Source organism: Sciurus vulgaris (assembly GCF_902686455.1).
Source record: "Sciurus vulgaris genome assembly, chromosome: 13".
In the NCBI taxonomy this organism is placed as follows: Eukaryota; Metazoa; Chordata; class Mammalia; order Rodentia; family Sciuridae; genus Sciurus; species Sciurus vulgaris.
Window position 1 is genome coordinate 4839807 of NC_136474.1, and position 23259 is coordinate 4863065.

Sequence of the window (23259 nt, forward strand, 5' to 3'; positions counted from 1 at the left end):
GGTTCAGCAGGAATGGCAAGGCCCCCACTCTTGATCCCCAGAGTGCCAGTTATTTTCTGGGAGGGAGGATACGCACGCGCACTATGCTGGGGCAGTGGCTGTACCCGGTGGCATCGCTAGGGGGCGCTGCCAGCATGGGTCTGAGTGGTGGTGGTGGTGGCTTCTTCTGTGACTTCAGTGCTGCTTGAGCGTCTGCAGGCTTTCAGTGTTCACGTGGACAGAGAGATTTTCTTCGGCTTCAAGGCGAGAGGTCTGCTGTAGGGCTGCAGAACTTGTGCCAAATAGCTCTTCCTGGACAGGATCAATAAGGTACTGTGCACTTTAGGCTACCCTTGCTCTCTGTGACTTTTTGCCATCAGGCTATGCTGTGGTTGAGCTTTTTCACTGTCCCCAGACCTCTGGACAAGACCTGAGTGAGGTAAGCCATGCTAAAACTCTATATTTCTGGATCGTCCTTGAGCCTGATGAATGAAAGCTACACTGTCCCAGGGGAGGAACTCTGGGAAACATGGTTTATACTGTGTGGAAGCCATTTCTTTTTTGGTGAACTTGGGAAAGCACAGGGATGTTGATTGTAAGCTCATGGCCCACAAATGACAGACCCAGGAGACGGGACTTAAACCTCAGATCAACAAGCTTTGCTTTATTTTTAAGCAAAGTCAATCAGGCACATGAGGGTCCATTTTCTGGGTATGGAGATGGCCTGTGGGTTACAGAAGAAATCTGGGTTTTACAGTTTTGGAGATTATGGATGTGCAGATTGCAGAGTTGAGGAATTAATTTTGCTGGTTAAACTTTTAATTTAGGAAGGTAGTTGTAAAAAGGTTAAAATTTATTGTTATCTGGGGAGATAAGAGTTCAGATTTTGAGGGAAGAGTACTGAAATCTTGCCCATTGCTTTCCTTTCTCTGAAATCCACTGTTTCCCAGAGTTTTGATAATTTTCTTTGCCTCCATTTAGGACTATTTTGCACTGGGGGAAGGTCAAAGTCCAGAGCAGTGCATTCAGTATCTGTCCCTTTCCTTCAGGGCATTATTAAGAAAAGATTTACTGGGAGGTTAGTGTTTGACTAGTTTTCTCTCCCTTCTACAAGGTGCAAGTCTCTCTGTTTTTCTTTGGAAGCTGTCTTGTAAAAGTATGATTTTCCATCACACTTTGTTAAGAAAATGACAAGACGACTCTCAGACATTAGGAGAAACCAAAGTTTATTTTATGCCAGAGGTCCCAGAAAAGATTAGCACTCCAAAATTCTAAGCCCTGATCCATAGTTTCTAACAATAATTGTATGTTATTTGATGTCATCTTAGACCTATCCTATCATTACAGCTTTTTCTTCTTCTTCTTTTTTCTTAATTCCTAATCTATGTGACTGAAGACCTCGTGCAATGTCTCTAACAAAATTGTGCTCACAGAAGAAATAAGAAGATACAGCTCTTCTCACAGACATCTATTACATTTCAGGAGGGATTAAACTCTTAGGGCAGTTATTTATTGGTCAATTTGACTTTCTGGAAAAAGGCTAAGAGAGGGGAGGGGAATTGACCCCTTCCCCAGGCACTGGATTCTGACCATAATATTTTTGTAATTTTATTTCACAACCAGGTCTGGTTTTGTCATCACTCCTTCACTCAAAAATTCTGAAGAAAATGTTACCTGCATATTATGGTTGATCAAATCTAAGTACTGAGAAATTGAGCAATTTTCTGATGGTATTGCAATTAGTTCATATGCATGCTTGTGCTTGTTTTTTGGTACCAGTGATTGAACTCAGAGGTGCTTAACAACTAAGCCACATCCCCAGGCCTTTTTTATATTTTACATAGAGATGAGGTCTTGTTGAGTTTCTTAAGCCTTCATTAAGATGCTGAGGCTGGCTTTGAACTTTCCATCCTGCCTTAGACTCTCAAGTGCTGAGATTACAGGCTTGTGCCACCATGACTGGCAGCCTTGCAATTAATTAGCAGGAAATCAAGGGTGAAACTCAGGGCTTATGCTGGTCATGGGCCCCTTTGTAGGATGATCCTCATCATTTTTAATGGATATGCAGCTGATCAAAATCAAGAATAAACCTGTTCCAGAAAGGAGATGGATGTAGGAAGTCAAGTCTTTCACCTAAAGCACCCTGAGAGGTTTGCTTTCCAGGTCGTTCAGTTGGTCTTGTCCTTCTTTACTTCCCCTTTGACTTATTTTGCTGTGATGAAATTTTTTGCTTAAAATATCATTTTTGTAAGTATTCATCATTTTTTTCTAATTTCCAGAACATAGCAAAGGTGAACTTAATAAAATCAATCGATCTGAAACCATGGAAAATTTCTTCACTGAAGAGAGTATGCATGGTTCACATTGCCAATTCCCATTGTAAGTGTGATTGCATTGATATTTATATTAGAAATAGCATAAAGAGGGAGGCAGTCCTCTTCATTGTTGTTAATGAAGTAGAGATAATTTCTAGTCTTAACATTTTTTTTAGGGAACATACCAATTGCTATTATTGAAACATATGTACAATCCCTAGCACCACAAAAAAAAAAAAAGAAAAAAGAAAAAAAGAAAAAAGATAGATATGTAGTTCAGTGTTTCTCCATGGTTCCACAGTGAAGCACAATCTTTAAACAATTCCAAACTGTTGTAGAATAATATTCATATAAAACACATTAGAAATGAACACCTACAAAAATGAGATGAAAACATCCAAGATACAAACAATGCAAATCATATGTTGGTTTGTGCAGCATTCATTGTAAGATGCTGTGCATGATTCTAAAGGTTGAGTCTGAAAATCTGTGCTGAGCTTCTTATGGTCCAGGCATGGTATATAGCAGCCACACCTGCAGTCAACATGTGGAAGGTCTTCCTTCCAGAACGTGGAGACCCTCCCATAGGGTGTCTGGCCAGACATTAACAGGGAAGTTGTTCCCCTCGAGGGGACTGACTGAGAGGTTTTTGATGGTAAATTAATAACTCTTCTCCAATACTAAAAAATCAAATGAGTTTTCATTTATATTAGGTTTTCTATCAATATTTGCCCTGTTGTGAATTAAAACTGAGAATTTGAAAAACACTATATTCACACAAAATAATGTGTACATATTATGTGTTAACATACATAGTATTTTTAGTAAAATATGTATTGATCACCAAAGAAATCAGTGGAAAGAATAGTATTGTTGTAAAGTTCTGCAAATATTAAAATTAGAATACAGCTGGATTCCCCTCTTTCTATATTTTAAGTTTATCTTTTGCCATGTAACCTGTGGGAAATTCAACTATACACTTTTGTTGTTGTTGTTGTTGTTGTTGTACTGGGAATCGAACATCAGGGCCTTGTGCTTGCAAGACAAGCACTCTACCAGCTGTGCTACCTCCCCAGCCTGGTCAACTATACACTCTTGGGAGAACCAGAATGAAAAAGGCAAATAACATTTGACTTTTACAATAAAATAGCTTTGAACTTGTGGTACCTTAGAAGAAACTCTGTTGTTCCAGGATCTGTCTTGACAATGCTGCTCTTTATTATTACATTTTAACATGTTCTATTGCTCACAGTGGCTTGTTTGTATATAGATATCATTTGTTATTTAGAAATGTTTGTTTTGTTCTTGAGGTTATCTTCCTACACAAGTCTTAATTTCTTGGCCCAATTGTTTCTAAATTTAAACTTTTGGGGCTGGAGAGAAAGCTCAGTTGATAGAGTGCTTGCTTTGTAAGCACAAGGCCCTGGGTTCGATCCCCAGCACCCTAAAAAAAAATAAAATAAAATAAAACTAAATTTAAACTTTTAATATATGACTTGTTGGGGTTTTCCATATACTTTACTGTGGTATAATTGATTTATAAAAACTTTCATGCATTTAGGTTGTGTCCTAAGGAACCTTCAGCACTTCCAGGATAATAAATGTATCCATTTCCCCCAGAAGTTCCTTGCTTCCTCTTCATTACCTCCTTGTTTCCAAGAAACTGCTGCTGTGCCTTTTCTCACTATAAAATTTTAATACATTATATAAGCATACATTTTTCATGTTCTTGTCTATCTTATAGTAGAATTTAGACTTTCACATCTTCTGTGTATTGTTTTCTTCCTTTTTAAAACTGATTATTTCTTTGTGTATATTTTAATCCATGTATCCATTCACTTATTCACTGTACATGCAGAACATACATGCTGATCTGTATTTTAATTACTCTTGGTTGATGCCCAGAAGTGGAATATGTTGACCATGACATAGGTGTACACTTTAAGAATCTGCCAAACTCTTTCCAAAGAGATAACCACATTACATTCCCAACAGCATGTACAAAGTTACAACTGTTCCAAATTTTCACCAGTCCATGTGCATAATCTGTCCTTTCATTTATTTTTAGTGTCTTTTTCTTGTACTGGGAATTGAGCTCAAGGTCTTAAGCATGCTAGATAATTGTTGGAAGTCTGAGGTACATCCAGTTCTCCTTTTCTTTAGTACTTCGTATTTTATATAAGAAGTCAGTCAAAACTCAGGTCATGATGACTTTTATCTCTTGTTTCAGAAGATTTTATGTTTTTTTCACTTACATTTAGATCTATGATCATTCCCCCTTAATTGCTTATAGTGTTTAAGGCAGAGCTTAAAATTATTTATTTATTTATTTATTTATTTATTTATTTTTTGTACATATGGTCACAAAATTTTTCTGCACCATTTGTGAAAAAGATTCTCCTTTTCCCATTGACATGGCATGTTTGTCAAAACTTGCTTGACCACTTAGGTGTGAGTTTGCTTGTGTCCTCTGTCTCCACCTGGTCTCATTTTCCTTATACAGTGTGATGTTTGCTGAGTTCTGCAATAAGCTTGAAACTGGGTAGTGCTGTTCCTCCAACTTCTTTCTGCTGGTTTGACTCTTCTATACTCCACTCTTTTACTCCATTTTAGATTCAGCTTTTCCACAAGACTTGCTGGGATTATGTTTACAGATACAATAAATTAATAACTCAGTGTGAGGAATAATGGAGATTTTAAAAAATATTGAATCTTTTCATATATGACCGTGATATATCACTCAATTTATTTAGGTCATTTAAATTTCTCTTAGTTTTGTTTTATGTGCACAGTTTTCCAGGTATATGTCTTGAATTAATTTTTAAGATCTGCATTTTACTTATTTATTTATTTTTTAATGTATATTGTGCTTAGGATCTAACCCAGTAACTCATACATGCTAACAAAGCTCTCCAAAACCCAGTCACTGAGTAATTTGGGTCAAAACTGTTTAGTTTTTTTTTTTTTTTTTTTTTTTTTTTTTTTTTTTTTGCATTGAATAGGACAGGAAGATAGCAAGCAAGCAGCATGTTTTTAACAATAGCAAAGGTAGTAAAGTAACAGATTCCTCTGAAGAGAAGGGGTCCCAGAGTCACAGCCTGGACTCCTATAGGAAATACTGATTTGTTCTTTTCAAAGGTTTTGGGCCCTCCTCCTTTTTCTATCTGCTCTGACTCCAGGCCCTTTTTTATTTATTGTTGCCTCCTATTCCCATGTCCACACATCTGTTTTAGTCTTTCTTTTGGGTCTCTGCTCATGTCCATGGGCACATTTGTCAGCTAGAAATTTGGCCTTATTGGCATAAGCTCTGTGTTCCCTCACTGCCCTGCCTTTGGCTTCCTCCTTTGCCATCCTGTCCTTATTGCCCACAACATTCTAAATCTCCCTCAGGTTTTTATATTAATGTTTCTTTGATGGGTTGTGAAATTTATTCATAAGTACTTACACTTTTTGATATTTGTTGTAAATGGTGGTATATTAAAGTTCAATTTCTGCTGAGTGCAAAGAGCCATGCCTGCATTCTCAGCTACTCAGGAGGATAAGTAAACATAAGTAAAGCCAGTCTGCAAAATTTAAAATACAATTAAATGCGACTGAGTTTGTGAGTGTCCCTGGGTTTCATCCTCAGAACAACCAAAAATATTATTTTTGGTTGTTGTTCTTACAATATAGAAGTGCAATTGATTTAAAGTGATTTTTTCAGTGACATTAATTTTTAATTTTTTGTATAACTTTTTTCTGAAGAATTTGTCCATTTGATTGTTTTAATCTTTATTCAATAAACATATTCTAATAATTAAGGAATAATTTGGAAACAGATAAAATGAAAGAACAAAGTTATAATGTTATATTTTTATTTTTAAAATATATTTTTCTTGGACTTAAAACTCCAATATTTTTAATCATTTGATAACCATATTATTTGTTTTTTAAAAATATTTTATTTTGTAGTAGGTAAAAATTTATGTGCAGTTATAAGAAATAAATCAGAAATGTATACTTCACTCCATTTCTCCTAATGGAAAACCATCTTGCCTCACTAGTGTACTGGCACAATTGGTAAGTTGGACTCAGCGTGCTCCAGTTTAAGCCTAGTCAGATTCACCAGAGTTACATGTACTGGCATGTGTGCATGCTTCTGCAGCTTTTCATATATGACTCTTCACATGCAGATTATAATTTAAGATTTAGATTTATATCATATGCATCCCTTGCAAAGACTTTTGTGTAAGTTGGTAGTATTTCCTCAAATTATTTTTAAAATCTGTACACAGCGATGCATGCCTGCAATGCCAGGTATTCAACAATGTGTGTTAATGAATTACACATTGTGTAAGTTTTGTGGATTGACTCTTTTTACCCAGCTACATTCTCCAAGCAGGTTGCTGTGTCTGTCAGTAGTTTCTTCCATGTTATTGCTCAGTTGTACTCTGTGGCATGAACAAATAGCCCTTCATTGGCCAACATCAAAAGTTCATGAAGATATTTCCAGTTTGGTGGGTGCTTATCAGTCTAGATGTGGCATATTTATATTGGGATATTTGTGGAGCTGTTTCCATTTCCTTGGGAATGATGCCAAGTTTAAGAAAGTATCAAAGTATTTTTAAAGGTGCTGTATAATTTTATATTCCCACCAACATATGTAAAGTGATCTGGTTTCTCTGCCTTTTCACCAGACTTGTTTTTTTGTTTCTTCTGATGAATATGGATTAGTTTCCCACTGAGGTTTTATTTCTATGTTTGAAGTGGCTAACGAAAAATTTCCAAGTCTTTACTTTCCCTCCTTTCTTGAATGAATACAGTTGATCTTCCTGTAGATCTTGTATTCTATATAACATTAAAGTGATTTCTTCCTTGTATGAGCTTTTTAGTAGAATATGATACATAGATAGTTGTGTTGATGCTGGACACAGCTTTCTTTTCCTTCAGAGTCTGGTTTTATATACTTTTCTTAATTGAACTTGATAAAATTTCCAGAACGTTTCTTTTAATTTTAGTGTGATAAGTTTTCATTACGAATTGTACCAAATTGTGTCCAATGCTTTGTTTTGCATCTACTAGAAAATTATTGATTTGAAAAGAATGATCCATCTTTACATTCCTAGGAAAATTCTCACTTGGTCAAGATGTACTGTCCATACTTTATATTTCCAAGATCAATTTGTTAAAATTTTTAGAGGTTTTGCACATGTCTTCTTGAGGTATTTTGTCTATAGTTAAGAAAACCTGGGCACATTGGTGCACATCTGTAATCTCAGGTACCCTGGAGGCTAAGAAGAGGAGGATTGCAAGTTCAAGGCCTAACTCAGCAATTTAGTGAGAACTTCTCTCAAATTAAAAACTGCTAGATATGAAGCTAAATGGTACAGCACTTGCCTACCATGTGTCATGCATTGAATTTAATTTGCACTATAATAAAAAAATAAACTTTAAAAAAAGTAAACCCACTTGAGCCTAGACTTAATGGAAATATTTCAGTCAATTCAAACTATTTAATAGATACAGGCCTGTTCAGGTTATCTCTTGTAAAATCTCATGTAAGATTTTATATTTCTAGTCTTTTAGGAAATGTGTCTATTTTATCAATGTCAATGAATTTGTAGACGGAAAGTTGTTGTAATCTTTTTTTTTATTTCTGTATTTTGAACCTTCATAGGACCTCTAGTGATATTACAGTTGCATTTTCTAAATGCATTCTCTCATGATCAGAGCATTTAGTTTGCATAATTAGAATCCTTTTACTTTTATTTTAATTTTATTGAGAGTTTTGTGGAGTAGACTAAGGTTTTCCCATGAAAGTGTTCTTCCTTATACCCTGGAAACCAGTAAATTTTGTCCTGTTGTTTTGGTGGAATGTTCCATAAATTAAATTAGGTCAAGTTTGTAACTGTTAAAATCTGTATCCTTGCAAATTTTCTGTTTACTTTTTAATTGAGTGGATTGTTGAGATCTCAAAAAATAATTATGTTATTTTCCCTCTTTTTTCTTTTTTCTTATTTTGGTACTGGGGATTGAACTGAGCCACATTCCCAGCCCAATTTTGCATTTTATTTAGATACAGGATCTCACTGAGTTGCTTAGCACCTTGCCATTGCTGAGGCTGACTTTGTAGAATCATGATCCTACTGCCTCAGCCTCCCAGGCTACTGAGATTATAGGTTTCCTCTTTATTTTTTATCATTTTTTTCTTCATGTATTTGGCAGTTTTTAGGAGTGCAATGTTTAAGATCATTTTGTGCTCTTATGGATTGATCCCTTTCTTAAATAACCTTCTTTATTCCTGATATGATGGTATCTACCTAGAAGTCTATTTTGCCCCATAAAAAGTTTTCCAGAGCAGCATCCCTAGTAATAGGACTGAGTGACATTATCATATACCTCCTGACCTAATACAAGGGTAGGTACATGTTATATAGTCACTTAGTGCATGTGACAGCTCTGACCTTGAGCACATTCTCTATATTTAGGGATGGTTCCAGCACCCTCATGTGTTCACATCCTACCCTCCAGATTACTCTTTCAGTGGTGTTGTTTCCCTGCTTATAGATGATAAGATATTCAGGTGGGACATTCCTTGTCCAGTGGAGGACCTCTAATGGAGATCCCAGAGTCTGACTTCAAAGCTCTGTCAGTCACTTTGACCTACTCACAGTGCTCTTCCTGAGGTGGTGAACTGTGGGTTCATGATGTCTTTCCTTGGTTGAAGTAAATATTTTTTTCAGAAGAGAAGGTCTCAGAGGCATGCCTTAATGTTCACTTCTCTTCTCTGCTGAAAGTCTCATTTGGGTTCATCTTGTTAAGCACTGAGGAGCAGAAGTCAATTAATTGACTGAAGTGCTATTTGGCTGACCTTTGCATTTGACCTTTGCCAGGCAACTGTGCCCTTTCCCATAGACATCATCTTCATTGTTCTTGGAGTTTTCACATGTTTACTGGATAAGGGACTGTTTCTGTGGAATGACTGAGCTGTCTTTCTTCCAACCAAGCCAGCAAAACTCCTTTTGTGACTTCTCTGTCACTATAGGCTTACACAAGAGTTTATATTATTGCCAGCACCTAGAATATCAGTGTTCATGATTCACAGCACCTTTCAAATGTGTGGGCTGGAATGGATGTCCCCATGCATACACCAAGGGCTAATTTCCAGTGGGCTGTGTCTCCATCCAAAGTCACTCATCTAGGAAGAACATGACCAGAGTAGGACACAGCCTTCTGAGTCCACATTCATTACTTGGACCATGCTCACTCCTGCTTTATTGGGATCATAGAATAGTCAACCCTCCCAGGATGCCCTGCACCAATCCTTCTGTAGGACTGCTGTGTCCTGAGCTGCTTCTAAGTTTATTTTATTTTTCATCAAGAAAACTTTTAAACATTCATGAAAGCATGATAAGATACATTTCCATGTACAGTAGTGTTCAGTACTTCTGGACTGCATGTTTAACCATTTAAACATGTAATACTAAAGCATAAGAATACTTCATTTTTGCATTTTACTTACTATTGTACCTCTATGTTTAATAGTTTGCTTGAATCAAAATTCAGATAAATGCCACACACTGTCATTTGCTGAGCACTATGTTTGTTTATCCCTCTCTTTTCCCTTCTTGTTTCTTTATTTTTGTACAAGGAAGTGACCCCAGGGGTGCTTAACCACTGAGCCACATCTGCAGCACATTCTATTGTTTGAGACAGGGACTTGCTAATTTTATCAGGGCCTTATTAAGTTTCTAAGGCTCACTTTGTTTTGTTTTCTCTTGGCTTTGGTTTTGGTTTTGGTTTTTAAAAATGATGTATTCACATTAATATTATAAGGTCAACAACTGGGTGTTGTTTTGGATCCAAGATGGTGGACTAGAGGGTGATTGCATCTCCAGTCGCCCCAGAACCCAGGATTCAAGAAGGGGAGGCATTGAGAGACTCAGACTAAGATAGAACCACGGGGTGAGTTTCCCCGACCCAGCGAAGCTCAGCTGGGTAGCAGGCCGGGATTCGAGTGGCTTATTAGAGTGGGACAGGGCAGATAGCGTCTCCCCCAGCCAGCTCTGTGCAGTCTGGCGGTGGGCTCCGCCCACAGGGACAGATCCTCCAGCCTCTCCGAACAGGCCCCCCAGTGAGATCTCTTCTGCACAGAAGCAGCGTGGCCAGCTCCGGCCCGCCTGCAGTTTGCTTCAGAGACCAGCACAGGGCGTCAGGGACTCCCCCAAGCAGCCCAGCACCCTCTGGCAGGAAGTGCCTCACTAGGCTAGCTTCCCAGGGCAGACCGCCCAGTGAGAGCCTTTTGACGCAGAGCCAGCCACAAGTCCCCAAGCCAGCGGAGACATTCGACAGGCAAGCGGCTTCTGGGACCAGGACTGGGCAGCAAAAGACCTCTCCAGGCAGCATTGTCCCCCTCCAGCTGCCGGCTTTTTCCACAGGGTGATCCAAGATGGCAGAAGAGGGTGACTGCATCTCCAGCCGCCCCAGAACCCAGGATTCAAGAAGGGGAGGCATTGAGAGACTCGGACTAAGATAGAACCACGGGGTGAGTCTCCCCCACCCAGCGAAGCTCGGCAGGGTAGCAGGCCAGGATTCGAGTGGCTTATTAGAGTGGGACAGAGCAGATAGTGTCTCCCCCAGGCAGCTCTGTGCAGTCTGGCGGTGGGCTCCACCCACAAGGACAGATCCTCCAGCCTCTCAGAATAGGCCACACAGTGAGATCCCTTCTGCACAGAAGCAGCGTGGCCAGCTCCGGTCTGCCCCGGCCAGCTCTGGCCCACCCTGCTGCCAGCTCTGGCCCACCTGCAGGTTGCTTCAGTGACAAGCACAGGGTGCCAGGGACTTCCCCAAGCAGCCCAGCCCCCCTCCGGTGGGAAGCACCTCTCTAGGCTAGCTTCTTGGGGCAAACCGCCCAGTGAGAGCCTGTCTACACAGAGCCAGCCACAAGTCCCCAAGCCAGTGGAGATCTCCGACCTACAACCAGCCTCTGGGACCAGGGCTGGGCAACAAGAGACCTCTCCAGGTCTCTCTCCCTGGAACCAGTAGCGGGCTAGGGGCACCATTCTTCGGAAGCACTGCATTATCAAATTAATCCAAGACTTCTGGCTACTGAATCTGGTAGGTGATACACTGAAAATCTACAGGGTCACTGTAAGCCAATAGAGGAAATCTACAATATCACACAGTCCCATTGACATCTGACCAATATGAGAAAACAAGGGAAGAAAATGTCCAAAATAAACCTAGATACTATATCAATAAAACCCAATGACAGCACAGCAGAAGAAATATCCGAAAGGGAGTTCACAATGTATACAATTAAAACAATCAGGGAAGCAAACGAGGAGATGAAAGAACAAACACAGGCATTAAATGAACGCACAAATAAACAGTTAAAAGAGCAAAAAATGGAAGCAAAAGAGCATTTCAATAAAGAGTTAGAGATACTGAAAAAAAACCAAACGGAAATCCTTGAAATGAAGGAAACAATAAACCAAGTTAAAAACGCCACAGAAAGCATAAACAATAGGATAGATCACCTGGAAGACAGAAGCTCAGATATTGAAGACAAAATATTTAATCTTGAAAACAAGGTTGACCAAACAGAGAAGATGGTAAGAAATCATGAACAGAACTACAAGAATTATGGGATATCATGAAGAGGCCAAATTTAAGAATAATTGGGATTGAGGAAGGCTTAGAGAAATAAATCAAAGGAATGAACAATCTATTCAATGAAATAATATCAGAAAATTTTCCAAATCTGAAGAATGAAATGGAAAACCAAGTACAAGAGGCTTATAGGACACCAAATATGCAAAATTACAACAGACCTACACCAAGGCATATTATTATGAAAATACCTAACATTCAAATTAAAGACATAATTTTAAAGACCCCGAGAGAAAAGAATCAGATTACATTCAGGGGGAAACCAATAAGAATATCAACAGATTTTTCAATCCAGACCCTAAAAGCTAGAAGGGACTGGGAACAACATTTACCAAGCCCTGAAAGAAAATGGATGCCAACCAAGAATTTTATACCCAGCAAAACTTACTTTCAGATTTGACGATGAGATAAAATCCTTCCATGATAAACAAAAGCTAAAGGAAATTACTAAAAGAAAGCCAGCATTACAGAACATTCTCAGCAAAATACTCCATGAGGAAGAGATGAAAAACAACGATGTAAATCAGCAATGGGAGGAACCAACCTAAAGGAATAGCCAAATAAAGGAGAAACCAAATCATGTCAAAAAACAAAAATGAGTCCAATGACTAGGAATACAAATCATATCACAATAATAACTCTGAATGTTAATGGCCTGAACTCATCAATCAAAAGACATAGACTGGCAGATTGGATTAAAAAGAAAAGTCCAACAATATGCTGTCTGCAAGAGACCCATCTCATAGAAAAAGATACCCATAGACTAAAGGTGAAAGGATGGGAAAAAACATACCATGCACACGGAAACAGCAAGAAAGCTGGAGTATCCATCCTCATTTCAGATAATGTGGACTTCAAGCCAAAAGTAGTCAGAAGGGATAAAGAAGGACATTACATACTGCTTAAGGGAAGCATAAATCAGCAAGACATGACAATCATAAATATCTATGCCCCGAACATTGGCTCATCCATGTACATCAAACAAATCCTTCTCAATTCCAGAAATCAAATAGACCACAACACAATAATACTAGGTGATTTTAACACAGATCTCTCACCGCTGGATAGATGATCCAAACAAAAATTGAATAAAGAAACCATAGATCTCAATAACACAATCAACAATTTAGACTTAACTGACTTATGTAGAATATACCATCCAACAAAGAACGAGTACACTTTCTTCTCAGCAGAACTTGGATCCTTCTATAAAATAGACCATGTTTTATGCCATAAAGCTACTGTTAGCAAATACAAGAAGATAGAGAATCAACCTTGTACTCTATCAGATCATAATGGAATGAAATTAGAAATAAATGACAGAATAAAAAACAGAATACTCCAATATTGGAGATTAAATAATACCCTATTATACGATGAATGGAGAACAGAAGACATCAGGAGGGAAATTAAAAAATTCTTAGAAGTAAATGAGAACAAAGACACATCATATCAAAATCTCTGGGACACTATGAAAGCAGTACTGAGAGGAAGATTTATTTCATGGGGCGCATTGAACAAAAGAAGTAGTAATCAACAAATAAACGACAACACTACAGCTCAAAGCCCTAGAAAAAGAAGAGCAGACAAACACCAAAAGTAGTAGAAGGCAGGAAATAGTTAAAATCAGAGCCAAAATCAATGAAATTGAAACAAAAGAAACAATTGGAAAAATTAACAAAATAAATAGTTGGTTCTTTGAAAAAATAAACAAAATTGATAAACCCTTAGCCACGCTAACAAAGAGAAAAAGGGAGAAAATTCAAATTACTAAAATTTGTAATGAACAAGGAAATATCACAACAGACGCGAGTGAAATACAAAACATAATTAGAAGATATTTTGGAAATCTATACTCCAACAAAACAGAAAACCTCAATGACATCAACAAGTTTCTAGAGACAAATGAATTACCTAAACTGAACAAGGAAGACATACACAACTTAAATGAATCAATTTCAAGCAATGAAATAGAAGAGGTCATCAAAAGCCTACCAACAAAGAAAAGTCCGGGGCCAGATGCGTTCTCAGCCGAGTTCTACAAAACCTTTAAAGAAGAGCTCATTCCAATACTTCTCAAAGTATTCCATAAAATAGAAGAGGAGGGAACCCTCCCAAACTCATTCTATGAAGCCAATATCACACTGATACCTAAACCAGACAGAGATACATCGAGGAAAGAAAATTTCAGACCAATATCCTTAATGAACATCAACGCAAAAATTCTCAACAAAATTTTAGCAAATCGCATACAAAAATATATTAAAAAGATAGTGCACCATGATCAAGTGGGCTTTATCCCAAGGATGCAAGGTTGGTTCAACATCCGGAAATCAATAAATGTCATTCACCATATCAACAGACTAAAAGTTAAGAATCACATGATTATTTCAATAGCTGCAGAAAAAGCATTCAATAAAATACAGCAGGCACAAATGGTATGCCTTTACGCCATGTACAAACAGAGAAACAACATGTATCCCATTTGTTTACAATAAAAAAAAAAGAAATATAAGATTTCAAAAAAAAATAAAATAAAATAAAATACAGCATCCCTTCATACTCAAAACACTAGAAAAAATTGGGGTAGTGGGATCATTCCTTAACATGGTGAATGCTATCTATTCTAAGCCCTTGGCCAATATCATTCTAAATGGTGAAAAACTGTAAGCATTCCCCCTAAAAACTGGAACAAGGTAGAGATGCTCTTTCACCACTTCTATTCAACATTGTTCTTGAGACTCTATCCAGAGCAATTAGACAAACCAAAGAAATTAAAGGGATACGAATTGGAAAAGAGGAACTCAAACTATCCCTGTTCACTGATGACATGATTATATATTTAGAGGAACCTGGAAAAACTCTTAGAACTCATAAGTGAATTCAGTAAAGAAGCAGGTTACAAGATCAATGCTCATAAATCCAATGCATTTTTATACATAAGTGATGAATCTTTAGAAAGAGAAATTAGGAAAACTACCCCATTCACAATAGCATAAAAAAATAAAATACTTGGGAATCAATCTCACAAAAGAGGTGAAAGACCTCTACAATGAGAACTACAGAACACTGAAGAAAGAAATTAAAGAAAACCTTAGAAGATGGAAAGATCTCCCATGTTCATGGATAGGAAGATTAAATATTGTCCAAATGGCCATACTATCAAAAGTGCTATATAGATTCAATGCAATTCCAATTAAAATCCCAATGATGTACCTTACAGAAATAGAGCAAGCAATTATGAAATTCATCTGCAAGAATAAGAAACACAGAATAGCTAAAGCAATCCTCAGTAGAAATAGTGAAGCAGGGGTTATCGCAATACCAGATCTTCAACTCTATTACAAAGCAATATTAACAAAAACGGCATGGTATTGGTACCAAAATAGACAGGTAGATCAATGGTCCAGAATAGAGGACACGGACACAAACCCAAATAAATACAATTTTCTCATACTGGACAACAGGGCCAAAAATATTCAATGGAGAAAAGATAGCCTCTTCAACAACTGGTGCTGGGAAAACTGGAAAACCATATGCAACAGAATGAAATTAAAGCTCTGTCTCTCACCCTGCACAAAACTCAACTCACAATGGATCAAGGACCTCAGAATCAGACCAGAGACCCTGCATCTTATAGAAGAAAAAGTAGGTCCAAACCTTCAACTTGTTGGCTTAGGAGCAGACTTCCTTAACAGGACTCCCATAGCCCAAGAAATAAAAGCAAGAATCAAAAACTGGGATAGATTCAAACTAAAAAGCTTTCTCTCAGCAAAGGAAACTATCAGTAATGTGAAGAGAGAGCCTACCGAGTGGGAGAATATCTTTGCCACTCATACTTCACATAGAGTGCTAATATCTTGAATCTATAAAGAACTCAAAAAACTCTACACCAAGAATACAAATAACCCAATCAACAAATGGGCTAAGGAAATAAACAGACTCTTCACAGGAGAAGATGTACAAGCAATCAACAGATATATGAAAAAATGTTCAACATCTCTAGTAATAAGAGAAATGCAAATCAAAACTACCCTAAGATTTCATCTCACCCCAATTAGAATGGCGACTATCAAGAACATAAGCAACAATAGGTGTTGGCGAGGATGTGGGGAAAAAGGTAAACTCATACGTAGCTGGTGGGGTTGCAAACTTGTGCATCCACTCTTGAAAGCAGTATGGAGATTCCTTAGAAAGCTTGGAATGGAACCACCCTTTGACCCATCCATTCCACTCCTTGGCCTACACCCAAAGGAATTACAATCAGCATACTACAAAGATACAGCCACATCAATGTTCATAGCTGCTCAATTCACCATAGCCAGATTTTGGAATCAACCTAGATGCCCTTCAGTTGATGAATGGATAAAGAAACTGTGGCATATATATACACAATGGAATATTACTCCGCCATGAAGAATGACAAAATTATGGCATTCACAGGTAAATGGGTGAAATTGGAGGATATCATACTAAGTGAGATAAGCCAATCTCGAAAAACTAAAGGACGAATGATCTCACTGATCAGTGGATGAGGACATACGGGGGCGTAGGATGGGTTAGTGTTAGGGTTAGGATTAGTTTTAAGGTTAGGGATAAGGAGGGTGGTAAAAATGAGGAAGAAAGGAATGTATAGAGGGAAAAGATGGGTGGGAGGGGAGGCGGGAAGGGAAAAAATAACAAAATGAATCAAACAACATTGCCAAATGTAAATTTATGATTTTAATTAAAATTTAAAAAAATTAAAAAAAAAAACTGGGTGTTGTCAGCCTCACTATTCTAAAACCAGTAATCCTGTGCTGAACTCCTCCTGGAGGTAAGTCTTAAGTGGTGGGAACAGAAATTTTCTTGTAGTAATAACATTAACAGGTCACTTTGGTTGGCAACAGGTGGTACTAGGGTGTACATAAACAACCATTTGCCTTTGACACAAAATTCGTGGGGCTAAAGCTTATGTGGAAATTGCAATTAATAAAAAAAAATTGTACCTTTCTGCCTCAGCATTCTAAATTGGGTTGCTGAGACTACATGTGAGTTTTTAAATTTATTTTGTGTATAATTTATAACATATATGTGGTTTTGAGTTGTATATTCATATATATGTATATAAGAATATACATGTAATCTTCTCAAATACTTCCTTCTGGAAAAATCTCTTTTTTGGTATCAGATCCTGAGTCATTAGTTCCACTGGGAAATATTTCCACCCCCTATTCTATCCCAGACCACATGTCTTTTAAGAAATCTTTATGAAATGTGGACTTTTTTATTCATGCAGGCTTGGTCACTGAGAAGGCTAGGACTTTTTTGTCTGGTGTGTAGTTTGATGGGGTGTTCAAACTTGATGGTCACCAATGGAGCTGAGAGTGTCTTCAAAGATTTGTGCTTTCTTTTCTTAGGTCTATATTGGAACAGAGGCCTGTAAAGTATATTTACTCTCTTTACAAAGAAAGAGGTTGCTGATTGACCACTTGGTGAAAGAAAAAAATATCACAGCACTGAAGTAGAACAGAACTTTGAAGGAGTTATATCAAGAAAACCTGAAGATACATTTAGCATTTGACAGTAAGTTGTTTGTTTGTGTGTGTGTGTGTGTGTGTGTGTGTGTGTGTGTGTGTGTTTGTGTGCATCTGAGTCTGAGAGAAGCAAACCAACATTTCAATATACCCAAATATTAAGACATGAGACTTAAGTAATGTGGCTTTGAGTTATGCATTTTACAAAATCAGATTAAGATGGCCACAATACTCTTCCAGCCTGAAGATGAATCTACTTGAAACTAATTTGTGCATTTGGCTTTGTTGATTTCAGGAGAAATAAGGAGAGTGAAGTTCAGCCTTCATATGGAGGCACAGTCATAGACACCATTAAAAAGCAGAATATTTGGTATTCTGGGTAAACATTTGGTGGCAGGCCAGTCCACCTTTCTTCCCAGAACCTTTCTCCTTTGATTCCTTTTCTGTCCATCTATCTAACCTGTCATCCCTGATAAGCTTGCAGCTCTCTTGAGCCTACATTCTTCTAAGTTGTCTTTGCCAGTCCAGATGTGTCATGGGTTCCTCAGTGATTTTTCTCATGAGTCTGTCAGTTCTGGTCCCAGACCCTCCCTCTTTATTCTACCCTATCATCTGCATTCCACTGTCACCTCTAGTCACTTTCATCTTTGGGAACTTTTGTTTTGGATGATACTGGCCATAGTATTTGGGCTGTGAGTTCAGGGGTCCCTAAGCTCTACCCTGAGCCCCACCACTTGGAAGTTGTATAAGCTCATTTCCTTTCCTTGCTGTGTTTTTATCAGCAAGAGGAAATAGGTGATGATGGGACCTGCCTTATGGAGGTGAGGAGTTGGTAGCCTGCAGAGTGGGAATGTGCAGTGTGTGCAGAAGCATGACAACACTGCTTTCTGCTGTAACCATGACAGCTGACACCACTATTGTTAATTGAGAAGCCAGCATTCCAGCATTGGTGGGAACAGGTCACAGGCCTTGGGTTTAAGAAGGGTTTGGCATGTGAAAAAATGGAGCAATGTGGTCAGTGACCACCTCTACAAAGCTTATTGTGCACTGAGGCCTGGAGGGTAGTGTACACTAGCATTTACAGGGACAGCACATGAGGGGGTAAGGGGCAAGATGAAGGCCAGAGAGGAAGGCAGAATCTTACCCATATACAATAGCCTCTCGCAGAAAGGTCTTGTTCTACCTCCTATGTATTATAAGCTTTTTCTTTTCCAGTTAGTCACAAAAGGCCAATTTTTTTGTTTTTATCATTCAATGGGGGAAATGCCACTATTCACAAAGATCAGTAGCTTTAATAGGTGCACTTCTTGGGTACAGATGTGGAATCATAATGAGTATCAATAGTAAATAGTTAGTGCCTATCATGATATAAGGACTTTTGAAAGAAAAAAAAAAAAACATTCATTTCTTTTCAAAGATTTTCAATTTTTTTAATGTATTATTTTAGTCGTAGATGCCACCAATACCTTTATTTATGTGGTTCTGAGAATTAAACACAGTGCTCACACATGTTAGGAAAGTTCTTTACCACTGAGACACAACCCAGCCTTGAAATGTTCCCTTTTATTTGAAGGGGGTGCATTTTCTTCTTCACACCAAATCCCCATCTTCCTTGAAACTCTGATCAAGAAATTAAACCTGACACTCAACTTGTCCAAGCACTGAGGCTGGTAGGAATGGTAGTCAGATAGCACTACTAAACTCAGTCCAATGTCAAAGAACTAATTAGACTGTTTTATATTGTTGGAATATTCTGACTAAATAACTTTCTCTACACTAATTAATCTAGAATTCACCTCCCTACAACTTCTATCCACTTGTCTCATCTCTACTCTCTGAAGGAAGGATCAATGAATTTCTTTCTTTGATAAAATTTGGGAACTACTTATATTTGTGGGTAGAAAAAAAGTTGAAGTACATGTCAAGAGCCAACATAATCTAACATTAAATATCAAGTGGAAATAGTACCTTGTCACCAATCCTATGAAACACAACCCGTACTTAAGTTTACAGTGCACCAATCAGAACACTGCCTCTCCATTACACAAGGGGAAAAGGCAATTTTACCCGATGTTACATGATCACTGTCAGACACATCAGAAACTCAGCATCATCATACATGCTCCTGAAAACATTAAACAACACATTGTCACTTCAGTACTCATTCTTCACGATACCATGAATTACAAAATGCAAACTCCAAAAATGCAATATCACCTGATGTAAGAAAATTGGTACCAGCACAAAACCTTAGGCATAACAGGAAACGAATATACTAGAAGTAATGCTATTATATACTCAAGAGTACACTAGATAAATTTTCCACATAATCATGTAACTATAAAAAGAATAGGAATTAAAAAAATAAGAACATAAAAAATTTAAAAGTAACAGATACATTTCATATTTGATAATGTAGGTAAAATTAAAAGTCACTATTAACTTAAGATATTTTCATTTTATGTGATAGGAGGACATGGGGGATGGAAAGATAGAATGAAACAGATAGTATTACCCTAGGTGTATGTATGATTACATGAATTGTGTGAATCTACATTGTATACAACCATAGAAATGAAAGTTGGACCCATTTGTATATGATGAATCAAACTGCAGTCTAAAATTTGTTTTAAAAAATTTAATAATAAAAAAAGATTTCTTCCATTTCTTATCAAAAAAATTTTTCTTTAACCTTCATCTTCTCAAAAAAATAAGCATATATTTCTATGCTTTCTATATTTCAAAGCTCTCCTAAGGAACCTATAAGTTTCTAAGTTATACATAAAAATAATTAATGACTGTGTTTTCTACTATGAATTACAGTAATAATGAGTTAATTTATTTTCTCTTCAGTCTGTACCTAAAGTAATTATATATTTTGTATTGATAGCATAGATTGATATATGCCACCATAGTAGCATAGAAGCAGCAGTGTTCTGAATTGACCTGTATTAATCATCTTCCACTGGCAATATCTTCAGGGGTAAAGAATTTGTACTTAAAAAAAAAAAAACTGCCAAATGACTGCTAGGGAAAGTGTCCTGCAGTAGAGGAGAGCAGGAGGAAATTCATCACCTGGGCTATTGTCAGTGACAAATACATGATTAAGTTTCATGTTTTTTTGAATTTCCAAACTTGTTTCATTTTATAGCAGAGACCTCTGACTCAACAAATACTTACATGTTTATACTGTACGCAGTGAATTAAAGCCAAAGTTTTCCAGGACAAGCTCCATTTTTCAACATAGAAATAAGACAAAACCCAGAATCCTGGATTTATGAACTCATTTATTCACTATAGATTAAATGTGGTCCTTTGCCATAATAGAGACATATTATCAAGGAATGGTGATGACTAAAATATAAAACACACTCTAAGTGAGAATGGTTTAGATGAAGCATTTAACATCTGCCAACAATAATCACCTAATATGCCCCGACCCACAAGACTGAAAAGGGAACCTGGAGGATTGGAAGAGACAAGAGACACGAGAAATGGAGACAAGACAAAAGCCTGATCAAGTCTCATTTATTGGGGGAATAAACCCAGTTAATATCAAGTAAAAAAGCCAATCAGGGGAAAGCTCGCGAAGGCAAAACTTGTCTGTGCGCCAGAACTCAAACAAGGGATTATACTTTGCCAGTCATGGAGCACCAAGCAATCTAGCCTGATACACACCTGGTATTGTCTGACAGTTACGTGTGCAGGAGAGGCACGCCCTGCCAGCATCTGGCAGGCGCCATCTTAGCTCAACATGTGGCCAGGCGGGGGGCATGGCCTGTTGGCTCTGGACATTAATACACAGTTTTAAATTTGGAAGAGACCTTGAAAGTCATCTATTCTTTTTCCATATCGCTGATGAAGAAGCAAAGGTAATGTACAGGGAGCAGGAAGTCCCTACAGATCACCTGTTAAACTGCTCATCAGTGACACAGCCAGGACTATAGAGCTGGGCTCTCCCTTCTTCAAGCCCTGGTCCCTTTTTCTGAATAAAGAATTAAGTACAGTCCAAATATTTATAAAAAACCATGACAGTGCTAGAGAGATTAAGAAATGAAATCTTATTATAAGTGCAAAATTGATATTTTATATATCAGACCAGCAAGAACTTTGATTCCTATAAAAAATTATTAATGTGCATCACTAAGGTTAAGGACAATTTATAAAATATGAGTTTTTCTTCCCTTCACATATAAAAACTTTTAATTTTTTTCCTACTAAGATAGACTTAAGTACATTCAAATTCAGGATAGTCTCTTGAAAATGTCACAATTTTTAACCAATTTGGGAGTAAAACCCCCAAAACTTGGAGAGTCATAATCTTTTATAGGTATGAGTATCTTTAAAACATGAATTATCCCAACCCAGTTTATGCCCTCTGCCTGTCTTTTTCAGGCTTCAGAAATTTATTAAATTATTTGAATGCAATAATTATTTCCCCTCTGAGACTTAAATACTAGGCAACAAAAATGACGGTGAAGCTTAACTGCCCAACAACTTGTAAAATGACTCAACTTGTAAGCCATTTGATGAACAATATCAATTCCCACATTAAAAAATAAGTAGGGGCTTTGGTTGTGGCTCACTAGTAGAGTGTTTTCCTAGCATGTCTGAGGCCCTGGATCAATCCTCAGCACCAGTTGAGTATTTATAGCACCAGTTGACCAGTTGGTCAGTTGAGTATATTAACAGTTTTGCAGAGCTTTAAAGCAGAGAATCCAAATGTGTGCTACTTTCTGTGTCAGAGTGACAGCTTGACTGTCAACTTGGAGTGTGCTCTGTGTGGTCATCATGGGCAGGGTGAAATTTGAGGATTGAGATTCAGAATTCAAACACTGTGGTAATTCTGGTCAAGTCTCATGGTGAGTGACTGGGTAATTAGTTCAAGGTGCTGCCATGTCCATTCTCAGGGGTCCTTTTATGAGTGTTAGGTGAGGAGGTTGCATGTGGTAAGGTTGATAGGAGTCTGGGTCTGGTGTTCCTGATATGATTTGGAATGTCCACATATGTCCAGGTACTCGTTGGTTTATTTTTTTATAAGTGAATGCACATAAATTATTTATCAGTTGTACCTGATGGTGTCTTCAGGCAGATGGTGGTGAGTTAATGATACAAGCAAGGTGTTGAGCCATCTATCTTGACACTTTTACTCAAAATGGAGTAGCTATGGTAAATTATTTTTCTACAAGATGGAGTAATTCAAGTTGAGGCACAGCCTGAAAACTACTGTTCCATAAACCATGAGATGTGTAGAAAAGTCTCAAAGAAGGTTGTGTGCAGATGCTCAAAATCTAAGAATGCATAATCCAGGCACTTGAGTTCATGCCCTAAATTTTTATGGAATCATATTTTATGTTTTTATTGATGATTCACATAACATAAATTTTAACATTTTAAAATATATGTATGAATGTCTTTAATGTATTCACTATCAGTTCTTTTGAGGATGGAGCATTTGTGACAATTCAAGAGATGCAGATATCCCAGTGCAGGCAGAGGGTACAGAGGACCTCAAACAGGACAAGGCACAAACAAACAAAGCCGTGAGTGCTCCCACCTCATGCACCTAGTTTTGAGAATTTGGCCTCCTCCCAGATCTATGTACATTTGAGGAAAAGCAGGTAGGCAAGGATCTGCTTCGGCCTGCCCCTGAGAAGTGTTCTATTGACCTCTCAGGTCAAGGTGGGACTCTTGTTCTTCTAGATGCCTCTGACACTGTCCTGACTTGACCTCAGCTTGAGGTGGAGAGGGGAACTGGGAGACTGTTTGCCTTTGGCAGAACCTGGGGTCAGTGTTTG

The 23259-nt window shown here is 37.7% G+C and overlaps 1 long non-coding RNA gene across 4 annotated transcripts; it reads left to right on the forward strand.

Moving 5' to 3' along the window:
* Positions 1–202: 202 nt before the first annotated feature.
* LOC306643023 lies at positions 203–23000 on the forward strand. Of its 4 annotated transcripts, XR_013758787.1 has the most exons (4): positions 203–309; positions 2259–2358; positions 22416–22475; positions 22907–23000. It is a non-coding gene; the product is annotated as an uncharacterized lncRNA (long non-coding RNA). The 4 variants fall into 4 exon arrangements; XR_013758788.1 differs by lacking the exon at positions 203–309 and having other exon boundaries at positions 1985–2364; XR_013758789.1 differs by lacking the exon at positions 203–309 and having other exon boundaries at positions 1986–2358.
* Positions 23001–23259: the final 259 nt, after the last annotated feature.